The sequence below is a fragment of the Hibiscus syriacus genome, unplaced genomic scaffold (assembly GCF_006381635.1).
Source record: "Hibiscus syriacus cultivar Baekdansim isolate YM2019G1 unplaced genomic scaffold, ASM638163v2 tig00116974_pilon, whole genome shotgun sequence".
In the NCBI taxonomy this organism is placed as follows: Eukaryota; Viridiplantae; Streptophyta; class Magnoliopsida; order Malvales; family Malvaceae; genus Hibiscus; species Hibiscus syriacus.
In genome coordinates, this window is record NW_024063498.1 from 826,251 (window position 1) to 849,142 (window position 22,892).

At 35.3% G+C, this 22,892-nt stretch overlaps 1 pseudogene; it reads left to right on the forward strand.

The window, feature by feature from the left end:
• The first annotated feature begins 12 nt into the window (after positions 1–12).
• Positions 13–5,646, forward strand: LOC120192309 (annotated as a pseudogene).
• The last annotated feature ends 17,246 nt before the right edge of the window (positions 5,647–22,892 follow it).

Below are 22,892 nucleotides of genomic sequence, written 5' to 3' on the forward strand. Positions count from 1 at the left end.
CCGACGCACGCCAGAGAGAAAGAAAGAGATAACAGCTTGGAAGGAGCTTAGTTCTAGGGATATATATATATATATATATATATATATATATATATATATATATATATATATATATTGAGATTTTCTTGTGTGGTTGATTTTCTGTTTGGCTAGTTAGATAGATGAAGGTTGACAGAGGGAAGAGGACAAGAAAATACAGTAGAAATGTCGACGGCATTGGACCCTGTCGATTGGCTTCTCTTCTCTCTCAGCAGGGCTTTGTTTAGTCCCCTCGCTGTTTTAATTCAGATCCAGGTTTTGTTCGATTCCGCGTTAAACTAAGTCTGTTGTTTGTATAATTTTCGCATTTTCTCTGTTTGGATAGTTTTATCGTGTTAATTTATTACCTTTTTTTAATGGATGTTTGGTTAGTCTCTTATCTTTGTATATTCTCTACAATCAGCTTAATATTTCAATGTAATCTTTAAGATTTAGATTACAACTTGAAAAAAATGATTTCCTTTTACAGCAAAGGCGCTGGGTTTTCATTAGTATTGGACCTCGATTGTGATGTTTGGAACTAAAAGCTAAATCGAATTGTTTTTTCTTCTTTGATTCACCCAAAAAAAAGGAAAAGAAGAATACTGTCTGCGACATTATTGAAATGAAGTGTTTGAAAATTGGTCAGAGTGGTGCTGTTATTAAGATATTTAGCAATGTATCTTGCAGATTATGTAATTTGCAGGTATTGAGGCAGTAATCGGTTTTAATTAGGTCTGAGTTGAGCTTGGTTTGTTAGATAGGCTTATAGCATTAGAATCAAATGTAGTAGGAAGCTCCTTTTTCCGTATATGTTTTTCTATATCACGGGAGCTTTGTTTTAGTTTAATTGTTTATGTTGTATGAGGGAAGGATGGCATGTCAGTTAATGTAACTAGGGTCGTTTCATTGGAGGACATAAGTGACCTTTTAACCAATAGTTTATCTTAAAGAACAGCTATTGAGACATCCTTGCTTTTATAAATTACCAATCACAACTTTTGTGGGAAATATATTCTATACTAATTTGTGTTATCTGTTCTGCTGGCTGATATACTTCTTCTTTTGATTAAAACCTTCCTTTTATCATTTCACGATCATTCTAATTATCTACTTTATGAAACAGGATTTTCACTTTGATTGTTTTAGATCAGTTACCTCCTTTCCCTCTTAATCTGCCCGTTTAAACTTTAAAAAAAGGGTTAACAATTTGAATGCCTTGTATATGATGTAAGGATGTGTAATATGCTTGACTCTTGCTATTGGGTGGGCTTTTGCTTCTTATGTCAGGTACACGGTTTTAAGAGAATTTAAAATGCAGCCTGCTTGCTGACATGGCCATTCTATGTTGCCCTACCCCTATGACCTAGAAACTTGCCTATTTCATTTATATATACCTATATATTTTGCACTTCGCAGGAACAGAGAGATCAATAGAATGAAGATTGCCATGAAAGGTGGCAATAGCTTTGCACTTTTGTGCCATGATATTAATGAACTTGAGTACTCTAATCAGGTCAATCTTCCAAGAGTTACAGTTGTGATGCCTTTAAAAGGTTTTGGAGAACATAATTTACACAATTGGAGGAGTCAGGTGAGTACTTTATGGTCTAGGTAGCACTCGGCTTCAGGTGTCTTCTTAGTGCATGCTACAGAAGAGTGCATTTACTTGAAAATGGAAAACTGAACTAAACTCCCTTCTTTCATCTTCTTCTTCATATTGCTCTGCCAAAATTGATTATTTTAAAATATTTGTTTAATATCAATGGAGGCAGATCACATCTCTCTATGGTGGCCCTCTAGAGTTCCTTTTTGTGGTGGAAAGTACTGAAGATCCTGCTTACCATGCCGTGTCTCGATTATTAAGAGATTTCAAGGTATACCGCAAATTTGCTTTATTATGCATTTTCAGTTAATATTGTCAGAAAAGTCAAATAGGATTGTTATCAACGTATAATCCTTTATTCCCCCTTCACTGAACCTTTAATGCTTGCCCTTTATTTCATGCATGTGTTAGAGGGCATCATTTGAGTGTCTTCACTGTGGCTTTACTTCTTGCCTTCCTGATTTCATTGCATGTTCTGTAAAGGATGATGTTGATGCTAAAGTCATTGTGGCTGGTTTATCAACAACCTGTAGTCAGACCTGTAGTCAGAAAATACATAATCAGCTGGTATGTAACAAATTTACTAAATTGTTAAACAGATTTTGTTTGATCTCGCCTTTTACTTTCGTCTTGATATTATGTTTAAACTATGCTTCAGTCTCGCTCATACTCAGTGAAGAATTAAGTTAAAGCCTTAGCTGAAGAATTCCTCCTCTTTTGCTAATCCACAATTATTAAATGTTAATCCTTGATGTTGTTAATATCTCTTGGCTAGAAGTGTATTCAATATATCATATCATTTGGTATCTCTTGTGAAGGTTGGGGGTGGAAAAAATGCATAAAGATGCCAAGTATGTATTATTTTTGGATGATGATGTTAGGCTCCACCCTGGATCAATTGGAGCCCTCACTGCTGAGATGGAAAAGAGACCTGAGGTATGTTTGTGCACATCAATATACATTAAATCAAAATTGTTTGTTCTTTCTGAACTGTTAATTTCTTTTTGTGATACTCATATTATTGGATGTAGTGCACAGATATTTATTCAAACTAGATACCCTCTTGATTTACCGTCTGGAAGTTTAGGGAGTTACTGCTTCTATGAATACCATATGGTATGATACCTTATATGACTTATTTTTTCTTCCCAAGATACTTCATATACCTGTCCATATATTATTATATTGTTTTTGGATAACTTGCTTTTTATCTATACAAGTGAGCAGTGAAAAACCTGCCATCAAAACAACATTACAACCAGAAACAAAGCCATTAGTGATTACCGCCTAAGTCAATGGTCCAATTATTTCATAAAATATGAATTTAATGGGGAATTCAGACACTCTAGTAACTCATTTGTGTATGGCTTGCTGTTTTGTTCATGTCCTACTATCCAATCTACCAGTAAACCTATAGATATGTTGCACCTTTGATTGCTACAGATGCATATGCTAGCTGCTGATTAAATACACATATACACTCATCAACAAGCAAGCATTTCCTATTCAAACAAAGCAGCAACAAGGTAGGAAATAATTGTCTGTCATGTGTTAACTTATAACATAGCCCAAAGTTTAAACAATAATAGAGCACTATAGATTGAAATAAATCTTTTTCTACTGTTTGAATTTGCCCAAGAGGTGCGGTGTAACTGAAAGCTCTTGCTTATTTAACTGTTCTCATGCGGTTGATATTGGTTCTTTTACTTTGATCTCTCTCCAATAAATTAGTTATTGTATCCTTTAACTCATGTACTCCTACTCATCCAATATTTCTTTTCTACAGCCTTGCTCAATGGGGTTTGCCACTGGTGGGAAAACATTTTTCCTTTGGGGAGGGTGTATGATGGTAAGTAGCCCCCCTCCCCCCCAATTGATCTCAGTGCATCCTGTAAAAAATTGAAGGATTATTTCTGATTCTTCTAGATTGTTTTTCAGATGCACGCTGATGATTTTAGACATGACAATTATGGTGTGGTCCCAGGACTTCGAGATGGTGGATACTCTGATGATATGACACTAGCTGCTATAGCTGGTAATCTAGTCTATATTAAATGTTTTAGTATACTAATATTTATGTTGACATTAGAATTACAGCTTTGTATACTCATAGACTTGCAGCCCTTTAACTGATAATCTCTTCTCAGGAGCCAACAAAAGGCTTATTACATCTCCTCCTGTAGCTGTTTTTACCCATCCTCTTGCAAGTGATCTTAGTTTCTCTGGGTTTGTGATTTTTGCACGTTAAGCCTTTCTATCATATTCATATCCTTCTTGACTTTTGACTTCTTGTCCAGGTACTGGAATTACTTGAGGAAGCAAACATTTGTTTTGGAATCATACATAAGCAGGGTTAATTGGCTAATGAATAGAGGGTTATTTTCATTCCATAGCTATATTTCATGGGGATTTGTAGCGCCATACTTGATGGCTGCAATTCATGTTGCAACAGTATTAGAAATTTATATCAGGGGTATTCATACGAGGAAACAACTTGTACTACTACTGGTGAGCACACTATTTTTCCTTTTCAGCTAGGTTAGGCAAACCGATGTCTGGGATTGCAATCTGGCAGTATACCAGTATATTTGATGCATTTTGAGTAACAACAGTTTGTTTTGACTTCGACTGAGACAGTATAAAGTTATATCGATAATCTATAAGCTCCTCTTGGCCCTCAACATGTTGAATTTCTAGTAATTTAGACTTTTGTATTCAGGGATGCATAACTGTTTGCTCTCCACAACTAGAATTTCTGGTAGTAATCCTTGTCACGTGATAGAAATTTCCTTTTAGAAGTACTTTTTGGTTGCAGATTCTCCATTAAAGTATTCAATCTAATAAAATGGAGGCTAGAAACGAATAGTATGATATTAAAGTTTGTAATAGCTACTGCAACTGAGCAAACTGACTTTCCACAGGATTTTTACTGACAAGTTGCCTAGCTACATGTTCTTTTACGGAGCTACTTTCTATGTGGAACTTAACAAGGATCGAAATTCAACTATGCAACATGTTGTCTCCTGCGGTTCCAAAGCTCTCGCTTGATTATTACATCCGGAGCATGGTAAGCACCTCTCTTTAACACGGAGGATGTCAACGAATTTTATTAAAGTTCTGCCATTATGTGCTCCCATGAAACCTCTTATCTCGAGTATATTCACATTTTCCTTTCCCCCGACTGTATATATCTCTTAAGTTATACCTACACATTTAGAGCGGTGACAGAAATGTCTGGCCTTTTATCTGTTTCAACACGTCATCTAAAAGTTTAAAATCCGGAAATAATCTCCATCAGATTGTAGCACAGTAGTGTGTACTCAAGCTATCAGTTAAAAAGTAAAAAAAAAATTACATGTTTTTGTGATTGAGCAGATCTTTGTTGCAATGCTGGTTGATAACTTTCTATACCCTATCTCTGCATTTCGATCTCATTTCTCTCAATCTATCAATTGGTCGGGTATCCGATATCACTTGAAGGATGGAAAAATTAGCAAGGTAAGTCAGTTGAAGATAACACTTAAGCCACCATTCATATCACACTCGAACTGAGCTGTATTTGGCTAATGTGCAGATTGAAAGGAGCAAAGGAAGGGGTCCAAAGTTCAGAGACTTGGGAAGCAAGCATTTATATGATAAAAAAGGAGCTCCTCCAAATCCTCATTCTTAAGCTCACTGGCCAGAAGTTTGTCAGTGGCACCAACCCAAGAAATACGGGGACTAGATTTGGCAGGGGCAATGAACGTTATTGTCGTGACCATTTTGAGATTCAATTGGGGAAGCAGCGAGGAGTTTTAGGTCAGTAGCTGATTGTTGTTGGTGGGATTCATTTGGTGATGATATTTCTTATTTGATTGGTTTCATTTTTTCCAGTCGCCATTCAATCAAATTTATTCTTGATTTTATCAACCTCTTTTGTAGGACGGGCTGCTTTTGTAATTTGCATCGGTCCCATCCTGTAATTTTATTAATTTTTACAGTTAGTGTTCAAATTTTAGACAGTATGTGATTTGAAGTTTTACGGATCCAAATCTTTGTATCGACTGGCGACTGCCCATTTGGTGTTATGCGTTCAACATTTTATTCGTGTTTATTGTTTGGAATTTTTTTTTATACTTGCAAGATTTAGATTCACACGATTTTGTTTATTTGAATTTCATATGTTCTATTTATAATTTAGGGATAGAGATGGTAATGGTCCGGTTATATCGGGTTTTGGTTAAGTTCACCTGATCTGATCTTAATTTAGGGAGGTCACACTCTGAAATAATTTAAATTTAAGGTGAAAATTTATATCTATTCCACCCAAATTGATACAAATACAAAAAAAAAAATATTTTTATTTGATAAAATAAGGTTTTAATTGAAAAAAATTATAAAAAAGTTGAGTATTATAACAATTATTGTTAAATATATAGACGGAAGATATACTATTATTCAAGATTAGATAGAAGTTTTTCACCCTAAGTCTGATTCGATCTATTCTTGTTCTTTATAAAATGATTAGGTTAAGTTGATCAATTGAAGGTATGAAGAACAATATGTCGTTTTGGATTACGGAATTTGATACTTTAAAAATAGATCAATTTAATTTACATCAACATTTAAAAGTTAAAACCATCAATTTAACAACAATTAATGACACGGATTATCTTATCATTTCCCACAAGTATAATGATGGTTTTAATAATTTTTCAAATGTGGATTCACATGGAACTTTTACACATCCTTCATAATCATACCCGGAAAGGAAAAATCTCAAACTAGAGCTTCTTTTACAGATCGCAGGATGCACGGTGAAGCCATGGAACTCACCAATGGCGAGTTCACATTTGTTCGGGTATTAGACGAGGACATTCCTCTTTCAAGTTGCAACCATATTTGAAGTTGGGGAGGACAAAAGACGAACCGGTCGTCAAGCTCGATTCGTTTCACTACCTGTTTTCCCTATCATGGAGTGACCTTTTCGGGGGCAGTATGATACCCGGTCCAGCTTGTCGGATTCGTTCTTTAAGGAGCATTCGTGCTAGTGGATTTAAATCATTATATAACGGTAACAACGTAATCATAAATCGTAATTGTACTATCGTGATACTCATTATGTCTGTAATCGCAACAAACATAACGTAATAAAAAACGTGACTGTAAATGTAATTTAAATCTCTGTTCGTACTCTTCTAATGCAACATAGACTGGGGATAAAAAAAGTTGCATATTTAGAAAGGATCCGAGCAGGTTCGACTTGAGTTAAAAGTTGCATATTCGGGGAAAGGGCATTGTGCCACTCATGGGGAAATACTGCGCGTGATCAACATTTGATTTCCATATTTAGAAAATCACAATAATTCCAATTTTTAAACAAATACATGAAAATGGAAGACAAAAATCATAAGAGGGGGGGGGGATACTTCACAGTTTTCTTTCATGTAGTGGAAAACATACTTTTCATTTTTGTTTCGTCCTTTTATTATTATTTTTTAGAAAAATATTCTAAACCTATTTTAAGGAGTATGCAGATTCATCAATTACGACAGTCGTAGTGATTAAAGGGTTTTAACAACTAATTTAGAACTTTGGCGTGGAATTAAATTAGCGGTTCACAATTAAAGTTAAGATGTTTAGGTCCCATCCCATTTTCTTAAATAATAATTTATCTTTTATATTTCAATCATTTTGCTTTCTTTTGTAATGGGCTATTATAAGGTGCATTATCGGTAGGGATGGACAGGGTCAGGTTTTCGATTAATCCGGTTCGAACATAATTTTTAAAAAAACTCGATCGAAACTCAATATTTTTAAAAAATCCGATCCAATCGGGTTGGGTCGGATTCAAATGTCGTGCCCAACCCTAATTATAAGTGATCTTTTTAATAATCAAGATTGAAACGACAATTAATTCTTAGACTGATCTTGAAACATAACCATTGGATCAAATTAAGAAGTTAATCATGGTTTTTTAATATATTAATTATTTGTTAAATATATGTTTTTCTATAAAACTTATATATAAAAAAAGAATAGTTTTATGATTTTTTTTATAAAAGTGTTTTTAATTTACTATAAAACATTAACTTGTTAAATATATATATCATAGAAACAATAGATAAAATTTACCTTCAAATAGTCTTATACTTCCTTAATCAAATATTATAGTCTTATAATTCTATCAAATAATATAATGTAATATTCATAATAATATTTCATTTAATGTTACATTTCGAAAATTCTATTTTCAGAGTCGATCTTATTTTTTGTAAATCAAACACCCTTTAGGGAATATTGTGAGGTTTGAGATAATGTTATTGATGAATGAAAGATGTGTACGTATAGTGATGAATGATGATGTTTGAGGTAATAGAAGGGTTGATAAGGAATAATAATAGTGGCGCGTTTGAAGATCGAATTGATAGAATTTGTAATTATAAAAATTAAATTTATTAAATTTTTTAATAGTTAGAACTAAATTATTAAAATATATAAGTATTAAAAGTCAAATATATCATTACACCGATTAAGAAATAATTACTGTTTTCATTAATGATTAATATGAAACGATCAAAATAAAATAGATAGAAAATGTCAATGACAATTAACTTTTTCTTATAATTTTATGATTAAAACATAAATATACTAATAGGCGGATGATTAACAATGTAAATTATCCACTATATTTTAATTATTTTCCCGAGATATATAAACCTAATACGGTAGATGTAACTACCCAGAAAACAACTATGCAAGGCGTGCAAGATGTTCAGTTTTTGGGTTTCACATGGTTTATTTTTTTTCTTTTCAAGATTTTCTATTAAGAAAGAGATAATGAGGAGAATTGTTAAAATAAGAGTCAAATTCATTGAGTGTTATCAGTAATTAAAAGGATAATTGTTATCTTCTTAAGATTTTGGGCTCAAACAATTATATATATAGGCAGTGGCGGATCTAGAAATTGAAAAATGGGGTTCAAAATTTTAATATTTGATTATAAAAAAAATTGGGTGTTCAATTTTTTTTTTATTTTTTCCTATTCCCATTAGTAAATTAAACTAAATTTAACATTTTTCTCAAAATAATGGGTGTGCAATGGCTCCCCTATGGAGCCATGTACATCCGTCCCTGTATATAGAGTGTATGTTGCCAATGATTAAGAAAAATAAAACAAATATTTTAAAAACTACATAAAAATTTAAAACATCTAAAGGAAAAAAAATAATCTAACCCTGTTTTGACATGTAATTATCAAGTTATCAGAATCATATATTATAATTATTAATATTTAATTTATTAATTAATTAAAATTTAAATGTTAAAATTCATAGTGTTATAATTCCAACTTATAATCTTACACATAAATAAAACAGTCAAATTAAGCACACTTGTACGTGAAAATGCTATATCATTTTCAGCATATCCCCTGTTTTCAGCCACCTCATTTATTTATTATTATTGTTATTCGTTAATTAAAAAATTCCTAGTAATAATTCCATTAATTTTTGGTACTAAGTTAGGCAGATAAATACCATAAATTTATTAATGTAAGCTGCCCTAACATCAATGGCACATGTTCCATATGTTTTATTGCTTTATTAGAAGAAAATTTTATTATTTCCCTAGAAAAGAACATATACAATGACACCGCACTTTGGGTCTCAAATATATTTAATTATAGCACCAAATGAAATTAAAAGCATCCAAGTTTGGTTAACCTAAAACACATAGACAGTGGTGATGGCTTAATTTAATTCGATTAAAGGCTAATTAGCACGAGGTGATTAGGTCCAAGTTCACACCATCAATTATAATAATGCGTTGCTCAATCTTACTGTCGGACCGTCTTTCGGTTAGTGTAAAATTGGGCTTCGATTTGGATTAAATGAATTGGAGTAACCACTTACCATTTAAAACGAATTTAGGTAAGTCGAACACCATCTTACCTGATATGCGTTGTACCAGAAACGTATCGAGTTCGGGAGTCAGTTACGATTAAGGAATGATTAATACCCTTGAACCGCCCTTTCTGTACCAATTAATTCATCGGTTGTCTTAATCGCGAAAATCAAAATTTAAATTTAAATTTAAAAATTCAATTCGAATTAATCATCTTTGATCGTTTGAAAGTATCCCTAAAAAGTCAAAAGTGTTTGATTGTAAAAATGAAAATAAACATGAGAAAAGAATAATAAAAAATATTAATATAATAATATTAATAAATATATATATATATATATATATATATATATAACAATGTAAAAAGAAATAAAAAATATTAAAATTAGGAGAAAATGAAAAAATATATATAAAGTAAATAAATAAAAAATGAAATAAAAAGAATAAGTCAAAAGTTGTTACATCTCCCATGTTTTGCGTGTAGAGAAACTGAATTTGCAATGAAAATGCTCTGCCACTCCTCGTGATTTTAGATACTAGCTTTGGATCCTTCACGCTTATTTTTTTGTCCTTTTCTTCCATCAGTTTTTTCAAATCGTTGCCACTTCCTCAGATTTTGGTTCCACGTTTCTCTATGTGTCATTTCCTCTTGATTCATGAGTCATACTTGGACTCAAAATGCTTCGGTTTTAGTGTAACAATAAGACTCAAATACGTTGGTTTATTTTCTGAATCTCATTAAATCGAGGTTTTAGTGTAACAATAAGAATCAAATGCTTGTGTTGTCTCGAGTCCAATATCATTCGCTGTGAAGTTGAAATTGACTCTGAATGAAACTGAAAAGTTGTTTGTTGACAGTTAGTCGCCCCTTCGCTAAGAAGTTGAGCTTGTGTTGTCTCGAGTCCAATATCCTTCACTGTGAAGTTGAAATTGACTCTGAATGAAACTGAAAAGTTATTTATTGACAGTCAGTCGCCCATTCACTGTGAAGTTGAGCTTGTGTTGTCTCGAGTCCAATATCCTTTACTGTGAAGTTTAAATTGACTCTAAATGAAACTAAAAAGTTATTTGTTGACAGTCAGTCGCCCCTTCGCTGTGAAGTTGAGCTTGTGTTCTCTCGAGTCCAATATCATTCGTTGTGAAGTTGAAATTGACTCTGAATGAAACTGAGTTGTTTGTTGACAGTCAGTCGCCCTTTCGCTGTGAAGTTGAGCTTGTGTTGTCTCGAGTCTAATATCATTCGCTGTGAAATTAAAATTGACTCTGAATGAAACTGAAAAGTTATTTGTTGACAGTCAGCCGCCCATTCGTTGTGAAGTTGAGCTTGTGTTGTCTCGAGTCCAATATCATTCGCTGTGAAGTTGAAATTGACTCTGAATGAAACTTAAAAGTTGTTTGTTTACAGTCAGCTGCCCCTTCGTTGTGAAGTTGAGCTTGTGTTGTCTCGAGTCCAATATCATTCGATGTGAAGTTGAAATTGACTCTGAATGAAACTGAAAAGTTGTTTGTTGACAGTCAGTCGCCCCATCGCTGTGCTGTTGAGCTTGTGTTGTCTCGAGTCCAATATCTTTCGTTATGAAGTTGAAATTGACTCTAAAAGAAACTGAAAAGTTGTTTGTTGACTGTCAGTCGCCCCTTCGCTGTGAAGTTGAGCAACCACCATCAATTTTCGAATGTACTTTTTGAATCGATTATCTTTCATTTTGAAGTTAAATTTGACTCTAAAAGCTGTAAAAAAAATAAGTGTGCTAAAAATGATAAATGTGATGCTCTTAAGTGTGTCTAAGATGCATGCAACATGAATTAATTCTGTTTTATCTCTTGAATGGAGCCTCATTTTTGTCTGTTGGTCTTGTCTTTGGAATCGAACATGCCCCATTTCAAGCTTTGGCTTTACAGACCTTTCATATTTGAGACTGTCTTGTTTGAAAATGTTTTTCTCCTTTTTATTGTTTTAGGAGGGAAAAGGATAAAAATTATGTAAAATATTGTTCGCAATTGAATCAAATTATAAACATGAGTTCAAAGTATATCAAATGAATCAATAACTCTTTTAATACTTTCAGAGTTATAGCTATTTTACAAATGTTCAAATGGATGAGTTGACTTTAGGTTGACCTAAGGTTTCAGCCATAAAAAGATCATTTTTTTGTTATTGCAACGTGTTTTTTTGGGTTGGCATTTTAATTGGGTGCGGACAAAATGACGCAACTAGTATGATCAATTACTAGACCTTTTATTTCGGTCATCTGAAATCTTCAATTTGTTCAAGCCTCGTAATCTCCTTTAACAAAGGTAGTGCATAAATATCGGTCTAAAAATGAAATTCTTGAGTGCTCGTGTGAAGTTGACTATAACAGGTGTTACTTAACTCTCTTAGTTCATCATTACCGAAAATTTCTTGCTTAGATAAATTTGATTTAATTTGTCGTTATCTGGCTAGCTGAATCCATAAAGCTGGGGCGTTTAACCAATTGCTTTAGAGGGACAACTTAACATTATAATAAGTTTTATCAAGTTAACTAAAGGGTTCATCTCATCACAAAGTCTTCAACCAGACAATAGCAGTGGAGCAAACACCGAGTTGTCAAGTGTTCGAGCAATGTCATGGTTTAAACGTAATCTACTCATAAGGTTAGGGCTTTCAAGTTTCCTCTATAAGCAATTGCCTTAGTGGAATAGCTTAGCTTTATGGATTTAATTTCTTAAGTTTGTCAAGAAGAACCTGTTATAGTCTAGGTGTTGTTGAAAGTCAATGAATCTCATTTTTAGAGTTCAATTTCCAAGCAACTGACCTAAACTAGATTTACCTACTCGACTATTCCATCTGTGAAGATCATTATCATCACTGAACGTCTTAAATAAAAAGCATAGTAATGTCATATGCAAAAGGATGCCCCATGTTGTCCGCACCTTATGAAAGGAAAAGGTTATATTGGTTAATTGCAAGAGCAGGGTACGGTGTTTGAGGGTATATTTTGGGTAAGGTCAAAGTCCTTGTTTTAAATCATGTTACTTCGTCAAAGATCTGTAACTTTGAACCATTTACAGAGTTTCTTAATTCAAATGATATTCAAAGAATTGTAAGTTTGCAAATGTGATTCATTGCTCAGCATCTTTAAAGTAACATAAATTTCTTTAAAAGTCTTTACAAAAACTTGAGAAGAAGAAATAAGAAAAAGAAAAAAAATCAAACATAATGCCTCAAATGATGAAATGATCTTCCTCACTTGGATGCCCCCAAGTTGTTGAAGTCGATCCAGTTCTGGTTACGCATCTTCTGTACGACTCTCTTGAATGCGTAACAGTTCTCAATTGTGTGCCCTGGGACATTGCCGTGATATTCACAATGAGCATACTAGTCATACCACTTGGGGTATGGGGGCTTCATGGGTTCCACCGGATATAGTGACACTACATGGGTGTCACAAGTTATTTGTAAGGTTCCTTGTAAATCCTGGGAATATAATCGAAATGTTCTCATTTTTGATGAGATATGTGAATGTAATAAAAAAAGAGAAAAATAATGCGAAATATGCAGGAATGCATGATGCATGCAATGTTCGAGGCATTGATCCAAAAATGTGTTTGTTATTATAAATAATTCTCATTGGGGACAAAAGTGCTTTATCTTTTAAGAGACAAAAATATCCTAACAGCTTCTGACATTTTGACTAGTCTTCTACCTTCGTCTGTCACCGGTTGAATAACCTGTCGAGCCGCTCTGGCTTCTCTGGATGGATCGTTCAAATGCTGAGTTGCTTTTTGTAATGGCCCAAGAAGTCTCGAATGGCTGCATCTCTGACATTTATATTTTGTTGAACATGTTCCCAACGAATACGTCATTGAAGCCCTCAATTGATAGGAACTATGTGAAGTTCGTTTGTCTATTTCTTGAATTCGTCAGCAATGGTCTCCAATTTTAACTATCGTTTTTCCATTGTTGTCTTTGAAGGGGCTCCCAAGATTAGTAACCTTCATCTTGCCCCTGCAACCTCTGCCAGTCAGTTCTTCAAAGATAGACTTTCATTGTACTTGATGTAGACCCGGTTCATTCTGAGTCCTTTATAATGGAGTAGAAATTGTGGGCACCACGTCTTTTGGATTGAATGTGACACATAGTCACCTTGTAGATTGTCCTCTGCATTTTCATCTCTTGTATTACAACCCCTTTGTCCATTAATGCAGATTATTCATGTTTAACAAACACGTTTTTGGTTGATTAAAACCTCTTTTAAATGATGCAAGTGATGAAAATAAAATAAAAGAAAACAAAAAATGAAAAGAGTTAGTGAGGTGAAAATAAAAAAAAATAACCATGAAAATAAAAGTCTTACCACACATGATATCTACCCCACATGCTTATTATTCCTACCCGGACATGATCTCTATTCCGCATGTTAATTTAAAACAAATTCTAACCGCATATTTGTCTAGTTTGCATGCTTTGAACAGAAAGTAAGGCAGGAAACAAAGAAGCCTAGGGTTTGGAATGAGGTTTTGGGGTGGTCTCTAATTCTTTATACTCTCCCGGTTTAGATTTTTAAAAAGGTACTCGAGTTCTCCTTGTTGGTGCCCCATTGGGCTTGCCAGACTGTAACATCCTCCATGTCGGGTGAGTGATTAATTTGCAAAGTTTCAACATTTGGTGATTAAAGTAGAATAATTATATAGTTTAAAAAAGTATGGTTAGTAAATATGAGATGGAGGTAAGGACCAAATGGTCATTTGTAAGGAATTTTTAATTAAAATAAAATGTTATGGGGTTATATGAGAACCCACGTGTGACATTAGGTTCCAGAACCCTCCCATTTCTTCTTCCTTCTTCCTTATTTTCTTCTCTTCCTTCTCCAACCGCGTGAAGCTTGCAAGTAAAGGTGAGAATCTAAACCTTGGTAGTTTCTTTGATTTTTAAGATTTGAAATGAAAGTTTGGATGTTATATAAGCTAAAGGAAAGCTTATATGACATTAAAACTGCAAGATAAGTGTTTTAGAGATAGATTTGGAAAATGAGTTTTTAGATGAAATTTTGATATGGATGAGTTTTTGATGTTTGAATAAGATTTTTGACTTGTCAATAAGCTAATTAAGAAGTATGAAGTAATAGAATTGAAATTAGAACAAGTTGAAATTGGAGTAAGATTCTTCAATTCTATATGGATGAGTAGTTTTCTTAGTTTTAGAGGTATTGAATGGATAATCATTAGTTTAAGTAAGTGTATGAGAGCTAAGAGTATTAAAGGGAGTGAAATATGTATGTTTGAGCTGAAATGAGATGATTTACGGGCTCAAATTAGGATTTTCGGGCTAGGGGAATCGGTACCCATTCAAGGGGAACCGATACCCCCTCAACGAATATGGATTTCCAGAATGCTAGAGGGGAATCGATACCCCCAGGGGGGAACCGATACCCCCTCAACGAATATGAATTCCAGAATGCTAGTGGGGAATCGATACCCCCAGGGGGGAACCGATTCCCCCATGAGAAAAAAAAAAGAGAAAAAAAGAAAGAAAGACTAAGCTATTAATTTCTTAAATTAATAAGCTATTAAAGCTTAATTGCAAGACATAGACATCTGATGATCATCTTGAAAAATTATGTTTATGTAGATACCGAGCCTACACAAGTTCGGGAACAATCTACCAGTAGGATCGATCGAGGAAAAGGCAAAGAAGTATAGGTGAGTGCATATGCATAGCATGATTATAGAACATGTCTACGCGATATAGACTACTTGAAATGTAAAAGCCCATGTTATGTAGATGAGAACTATAGGTATAGTTGGCATGCAAGGGTAGAGGGTATACGCGGTTCTTTAGGACATATGTATATCCTTTGGAACCTGTGTGAAGTCTTGAAAGACACTACTTGATCCATAGTATATGTATATGATTCTTAAGAAATTCTATGTGGTCCTTATGGACATCATTATATGGCACTACGGTGCAATTCTACGGGCACTTCGGTGCAATTCTACGGGGCACTTCGGTGCATTTATACGAGCTGTGGTGACAGCATAGTGCACAACCTCACATTACTCAAATACCTTAGGTTCTCAATATGCTATCATGGGCCAATAAACTTTTAATACAGATTCATAAATGTTACAGTCATACGCTTACAGGTATGGGTATTGATGATGTATACTACATTGATAAGTACATGTTTGCATTTCATCTCATATGATCATGACATTTCATTACAATTGCCTTATTATTATTGCCTCACTAAGCGATGACTTAGCGTGTTTAATACAGATTCATAAATGTTACAGTCATACGCTTACAGGTATGGGTATTGATGATGTATACTACATTGATTAAGTACATGTTTGCATTTCATCTCATATGATCATGACATTTTCATTACAATTGCCTTATTATTATTGCCTCACTAAGTCGATGACTTAGCGTGTGAGTGTTTCACACGTAGGATCCGAGGAAATAGACGAGACAGGTGAAGCAGCTTGACAGTATTACTCCTGCAATCATCATATCAGAAACAACTTAATCAGTAGGTCATTTTGTTATGTAAATGGCAGTTGGCATGTAATTAAAGAGTTAAGTTGTGTATGCTCTGAATATTTTGGTAAACTTATATTACAGTATGTATATTATTGTATTTTCTTAATATAAGTACAAATATTTTACTATTATTTGTTAAGAGTTATGTTTTAAAGTCAATGTAGTATCTCTAACTCATATCCGGGTCGGGTATGGGTTGGGGGTGTTACATTTAATGGTATCAGAGCCATGGTTTAGCCGATTCTAGGCATAAACCAGAGTCTATAGAGTCTTTAAATGGAATACATGCCAACAAATAGTGAGAACTTCTGATCTGGTATAGTATGAGTATGCTGTTTTGCTAATAGAACAATGTGTTTATTCTTATTAGATGTCCGGACATAATAGCTCCCGAAGTGAAGCGGGAGAAGATAGGCATGCTGAAAGCAGTAATTCACCTTCCCTGGCCAGGCAAGATAAAGAACAGGCATCTCAAGGAGTGCCTGTGCAAGATCAAGATACGTCTTCAGAACGTTAGACGTATTCTGACGCGTCTTCAACCTTGCTCCACTAACTCAAAGAATTAATGTAGCAAAAGAGTTGAGAAGTTTAGGAGCTCCTGAATTAAGGGAGAAGCTGAGGAAGGTCCAGTGTCAGCGGATCTTGGTTGAATGATTTGAAATCATGTTAGATGGTCTCCACGTCCGAAGTGGAGAAATTAGATGGAGCTGTATCTTTATTGAGGGGTCAGGCGAGGATATGGTGGACGAACGTCACCATGAGAATGTCAACGACCAGTTGACTTGGTCTTTGTTTTTAAAAGAATTTAAAAACAAGTATATGGAGATAAGTTTATCCGCCAAATGAAAGCAGGAATTTATGAATTTGAAGCAGATGAGCCGCTCTGTGTATGAGTACGAATGTGAGTAATAAGCTGAGCAGGTTTGCAGCTGAGCTTGTGCCTACTGAAAAAGATGCTTGCGAGTGGTTCGTGGAGGGCTTGCGCCCTAGACTTAAAGAAATGTTGATAGTATTAAACTTGTCCTCGTTCCAGGAGGTGATCAATCGTGCAAAAGCTCTTGAAAGGGCTCAGAATGAAAGATTTGGGGACTCAAGAGTTCAGACATCAAAGAGGACGACTACTTCTTCTAGCTCAGTACCAACAAAAAGGGGAAGAGACTCGGGATTTCGATCGCAAAGGAGATCTACTCCGAGTCAAGGGAGACAGTGTCAGCACTGTGGGAAAAATCATTATGGGACTTGTCGTATGGCTGCTGGGACTTGTTTTCGATGCGGGGATGCCGGACATTTTGTCCGGGATTGTTCATTAATTGTTGGTGAGCCGGCACCATCTGGAAGAGCTGGTTCTTTCTCACAAAGAGGACGAGGAAGAGGCAGATGAAGGAACCCGTCTGAATTCTCTGCTCAACCTGAAGTTCGATCCACTGCTCGAGTATACAACCTAAAGACCAGTGAAGACCGGGATGACCCTGATATTATAGCAGGTACTTTTCAGTTGTATGATAAATTAGTATTGGTACTGATTGATCCGGGTTCTAATTATTCTTATATTACAAGTAAGTTAGTAAAGGAGTTGAGGATTCCTATAGAAGCTACGAGTAATGTGATGATAGTAACTAATCCGTTAGGGCATAGTACTCAGGTGAATAAAGTCTGTAAGGGGTGTCCCATAAAGGTTCAGGGAATTGAATTCCCTGCTAATCTGATGGAATTACCCTTTGACGAGTTTGAAGTGATTCTGGGAATGGATTGGTTGTTTCAGTATTATGGGAATGTCGACTGTAGATTGAAAAAGGTAACTCTGAAAAGTCCAGAAGGAACAGAGATAAGTGTGAGTAGTGAAAAGTTTAATCCTTTAGCAAATGTAATATCAGTGATGTCTGCCAAGAAATTATTGCTACAAGGATGTCAGGGTTTTCTTGCAAATGTGATTGATTCAAGAGCTCAAGAGAAAAGGTTAGAGGAAATTCCAATAGTTCGAGAGTTCCCTGATGTTTTTCCTGCTGAATTGCCAGGATTACCTCCGGATAGAGAGGTAGAATTCCAAATTGAAATAATGCCGGGAACAGCTCCGATTGCAATGACACCTTATCGAATGGCTCCGAAAGAATTGCAAGAGTTAAAGAATCAATTACAATAATTGCTAGAGAAGGGATTTATCCAACCAGGTGTATCGCCTTGGAGAGCTCCGGTGTTATTTGTTAAAAAGAAGGATGGATCAATGCGCCTTTGCATTGACTATCGACAGCTCAATAAGGTGACCATCAAGAACAAGTATCCTCTTCCGCGCATTGATGATTTGTTTGATCAACTAAAAGGAGCTTCGGTATTTTTGAAGATTGATCTACGTTCGGGTTATCATCAATTGAAGATCCAGGAGAAAGATATTCCGAAGATGGCTTTCAGAACGAGATATGGTCATTATGAATTCATCGTAATGCCATTCGGAGTAACGAATGCACCTGCTGCTTTCATGGATCTTATGAACAGGATTTTTCAGCCCTACTTGGACCAGTTTGTTGTTGTCTTTATTGATGACATACTGGTGTACTCGAAATCCCATGAAGAGCATAGCACACATCTGAGGATCGTCTGCACCTGCTGCTTTCATGGATCTTATGAACAGGATTTTTCAGCCCTACTTGGACCAGTTTGTTGTTGTCTTTATTGATGACATACTGGTGTACTCGAAATCCCATGAAGAGCATAGCACACATCTGAGGATCGTCTTGCAAATTTTAAGAGATAAGAAGTTGTATGCCAAATTGTCCAAATGAGTTCTGGTTAAAGGAAGTAATTTTCTTGGGGCATGTGATCTCGGCAGTTGGGATTAGAGTAGACCCTCAAAAGGTTAAAGCTATAATGGATTGGGAAGTTCCTAAATGTGTCTGAAGTTCGGAGTTTTCTGGACTTGCCGGTTACTATCGAAGATTCGTTAAGAATTTTTTGATGATTGTGCTGCCCTAACAAAGCTAATGAGAAAGAATGTACCATTTGTTTGGACTTCTGAATGTCAAGAAAGTTTCGAAGCTTTAAAGAGAATTCGACGGAAACTCCGATATTGGTTCAACCGGAATCTGGCAAGAATTTTGTAGTATACAGTGACGCATCCCATAACGGGTTGGGTGTGTATTAATGCAAGAAGGAAAGTGGTAGCGTACGTATCGAGACAGTTGAAATCACATGAAAGGAATTACCCCACTCATGATCTAGAAATGGCTGCTGTAGTATTCGCTCTCAGGATTTGGCGTCATTATCTTATGGGGACGTTGTTACTTATATACGGATCATAAGAGCCTGAAGTACCTGATGACTCAAAAAGAATTGAATTTGAGGCAACGTAGATGGGTAGAGTTCTTAAAGGATTATGATGTGATAATTGACTATCATCCCGGAAAGGCTAATGTGGTAGCAGATGCTCTGAGTAGAAAGAGTTTGCAGCTTTACGAGCTATGGATGCAAGATTATCTTTAACGGGAGACGGTGGTCTTGTGCAGAATTAACCCTTAAACCAGCATGGTTGGAACGAATAGGAGAATTGCAATGTAAAGATGAAGTGTGTTTGAAAGAATTGAGCAAGTAAGAACAAAGAGATTAAAGACTTTGAGATTAAGTCAGATGGAAATCTATATGTAAAGGAAGAATTGTAATACGAATGACGACTTGAAGAAGGAGATATTAACAGAGGCTCATTGCAGTCCGTTAACGATGCACCCGGGTGGAACCAAGATGTATATGGATTTGAAGGATCGATTTTGGTGGTCAGGAATGAAGAGAAACATCACAGAATTTGTGTCTAAGTGTTTGATATGTCAACAAGTCAAAGCCGAGCATCAAGTTCCATCAGGATTATTGCAACCGCTTTTCATTCCTCAATGGAAATGGGAAATATTACGATGGATTTGTTTCGGGGTTACCCTTGACCCCGAACAAAAGAGAATCATCTGGGTAATTGTTGATCGATTAACTAAGTCTGCGCATTTTCTTCCGGTTAGAAGGATTTCTCTATGGAAAGGTATGCAGAGTTGTATATTAGAGAAGTTATTAGATTGCATGAGTACCTGTTTCCATAGTCTCTGATCGAGACCCTCGATTCACTTTCTAGATTCTGGAAATCTTTGCATGGAGCGTTGGGGACTCGTTTAAACTTTAGTACGGCTTTCATCCTCAGACTGATGGGCAATCAGAGAGAACTATTCAGATATTGGAAGATATGTTGAGAGCATGCGTAATGGAATTTAAAGGATCATGGGAAAAGTATTTACCGCTGGCAGAGTTCGCTTACAACAATAGTTATCAGTCTAGTATAAAGATGGCCCCCTATGAAGCATTTATGGAAGAAAATGTCGTACTCCATTAAATTGGTATGAACTCAAAGACCGAAGTGTTCTTGGTCCGGATTTAATTCAAGATGTAGAACAGAAAGTTCGAGAAATTCAGTATAACCTCAAAGTGGCCTCTGATCGGCAAAAGTCCTATTCTGATCTTAAAAGGAAAGAAATTGAATTTCAAGTTGGAGATAAAGTGTTTTTAAAAGTGTCTCCATGGAAGAAGGTGTTTGAGATTTGGTCGGAAAGGAAAATTGAGTCCTCGATTTATTGGACCATATGAGATTGTAAAGAGAGTAGGACCTGTAGCATATCAGCTAACTTTACCACCTGAGATGGAAAAGATACATGATGTTTTTCACGTTTCAATGCTTCGAAGATATAGATCTGACCCTTCTCATATCGTGACACCAGAAGAGATTGAGGTTCGTCCTGACTTGACTTATGAGGAAGAACCGATTCAAAATTTAGCACATGAAGTTAAGCAATTGAGGAACAAGATTATTCCTTTGGTCAAAGTGTTGTGGAGAAATCACAAAGTAGAAGAAGCAACATGGGAGCGTGAAGAAGATATGTGACATCAATACCCTCATTTGTTCGTGCAATGAAAATTCGAGGACGAATTTTCTTAAGGGGGAGAGATTTGTAACATCCTCCATGTCGGGTGAGTGATTAATTTGCAAAGTTTCAACATTTGGTGATTAAAGTAGAATAATTATATAGTTTAAAAAGTATGGTTAGTAAATATGAGATGGAGGTAAGGACCAAATGGTCATTGTAAGGAATTTTTAATTAAAATAAAATGTTATGGGGTTATATGAGAACCCACGTGTGACATTAGGTTCCAGAACCCTCCCATTTCTTCTTCCTTCTTCCTTATTTTCTTCTCTTCCTTCTCCAACCGCGTGAAGCTTGCAAGTAAAGGTGAGAATCTAAACCTTGGTAGTTTCTTTGATTTTTAAGATTTGAAATGAAAGTTTGGATGTTATATAAGCTAAAGGAAAGCTTATATGACATTAAAACTGCAAGATAAGTGTTTTAGAGATAGATTTGGAAAATGAGTTTTTAGATGAAATTTTGATATGGATGAGTTTTTGATGTTTGAATAAGATTTTTGACTTGTCAATAGCTAATTAAGAAGTATGAGTAATAGAATTGAAATTAGAACAAGTTGAAATTGGAGTAAGATTCTTCAATTCTATATGGATGAGTAGTTTTCTTAGTTTTAGAGGTATTGAATGGATAATCATTAGTTTAAGTAAGTGTATGAGAGCTAAGAGTATTAAAGGGAGTGAAATATGTATGTTTGAGCTGAAATGAGATGATTTACGGGCTCAAATTAGGATTTTCGGGCTAGGGGAATCGGTACCCATTCAAGGGGAACCGATACCCCCTCAACGAATATGGATTTCAGAACTAGAGGGAATCGATACCCCCAGGGGGGAACCGATACCCCCTCAACGAATATGAATTCCAGAATGCTAGTGGGGAATCGATACCCCCAGGGGGGGAATCGATTCCCCCATGAGAAAAAAAAAGAGAAAAAAAGAAAGAAAGACTAAGCTATTAATTTCTTAAATTAATAAGCTATTAAAGCTTAATTGCAAGACATAGACATCTGATGATCATATTGAAAAATTATGTTTATGTAGATACCGAGCCTACACAAGTTCGGGAACAATCTACCAGTAGGATCGATCGAGAAAAAAGGCAAAGAAGTATAGGTGAGTGCATATGCATAGCATGATTATAGAAATATACTCCATTCTAGACTTGTGATAAGTCTAGATTTTATATCTTGGTACATGAGCATAGTCGGTATTATGAGACATGACATGAATTCATATAAAATGCATTATATGACATGACTATGTGGGAAAAGTTATGAGCTATGTGAAAAGGTAAGAATTTACATGTCTACGCGATATAGACTACTTGAAATGTAAAAGCCCATGTTATGTAGATGAGAACTATAGGTATAGTTGGCATGCCAAGGGTAGAGGGTATACGCGGTTCTTTAGGACATATGTATATCCTTTAGAACCTGTGTGAAGTCTTGAAAGACACATACTTGATCCATAGTATATGTATATGATTCTTAAGGAATTCTATGTGGGTCCTTATGGACATCATTATATGGCACTACGGTGCAATTCTACGGGGCACTTCGGTGCAATTCTACGGGGCACTTCGGTGCATTTATACGAGCTGTGGTGACAGCATAGTGCACAACCTCACATTACTCAAATACCTTAGGTTCTCAATATGCTATCATGGGCCAATAAACTTATTAATACAGATTCATAAATGTTACAGTCATACGCTTACAGGTATGGGTATTGATGATGTATACTACATTGATTAAGTACATGTTTGCATTTCATCTCATATGATCATGACATTTTCATTACAATTGCCTTATTATTATTGCCTCACTAAGTCGATGACTTAGCGTGTGAGTGTTTCACACGTAGGATCCGAGGAAATAGACGAGACAGGTGAAGCAGCTTGACAGTATTACTCCTGCAAT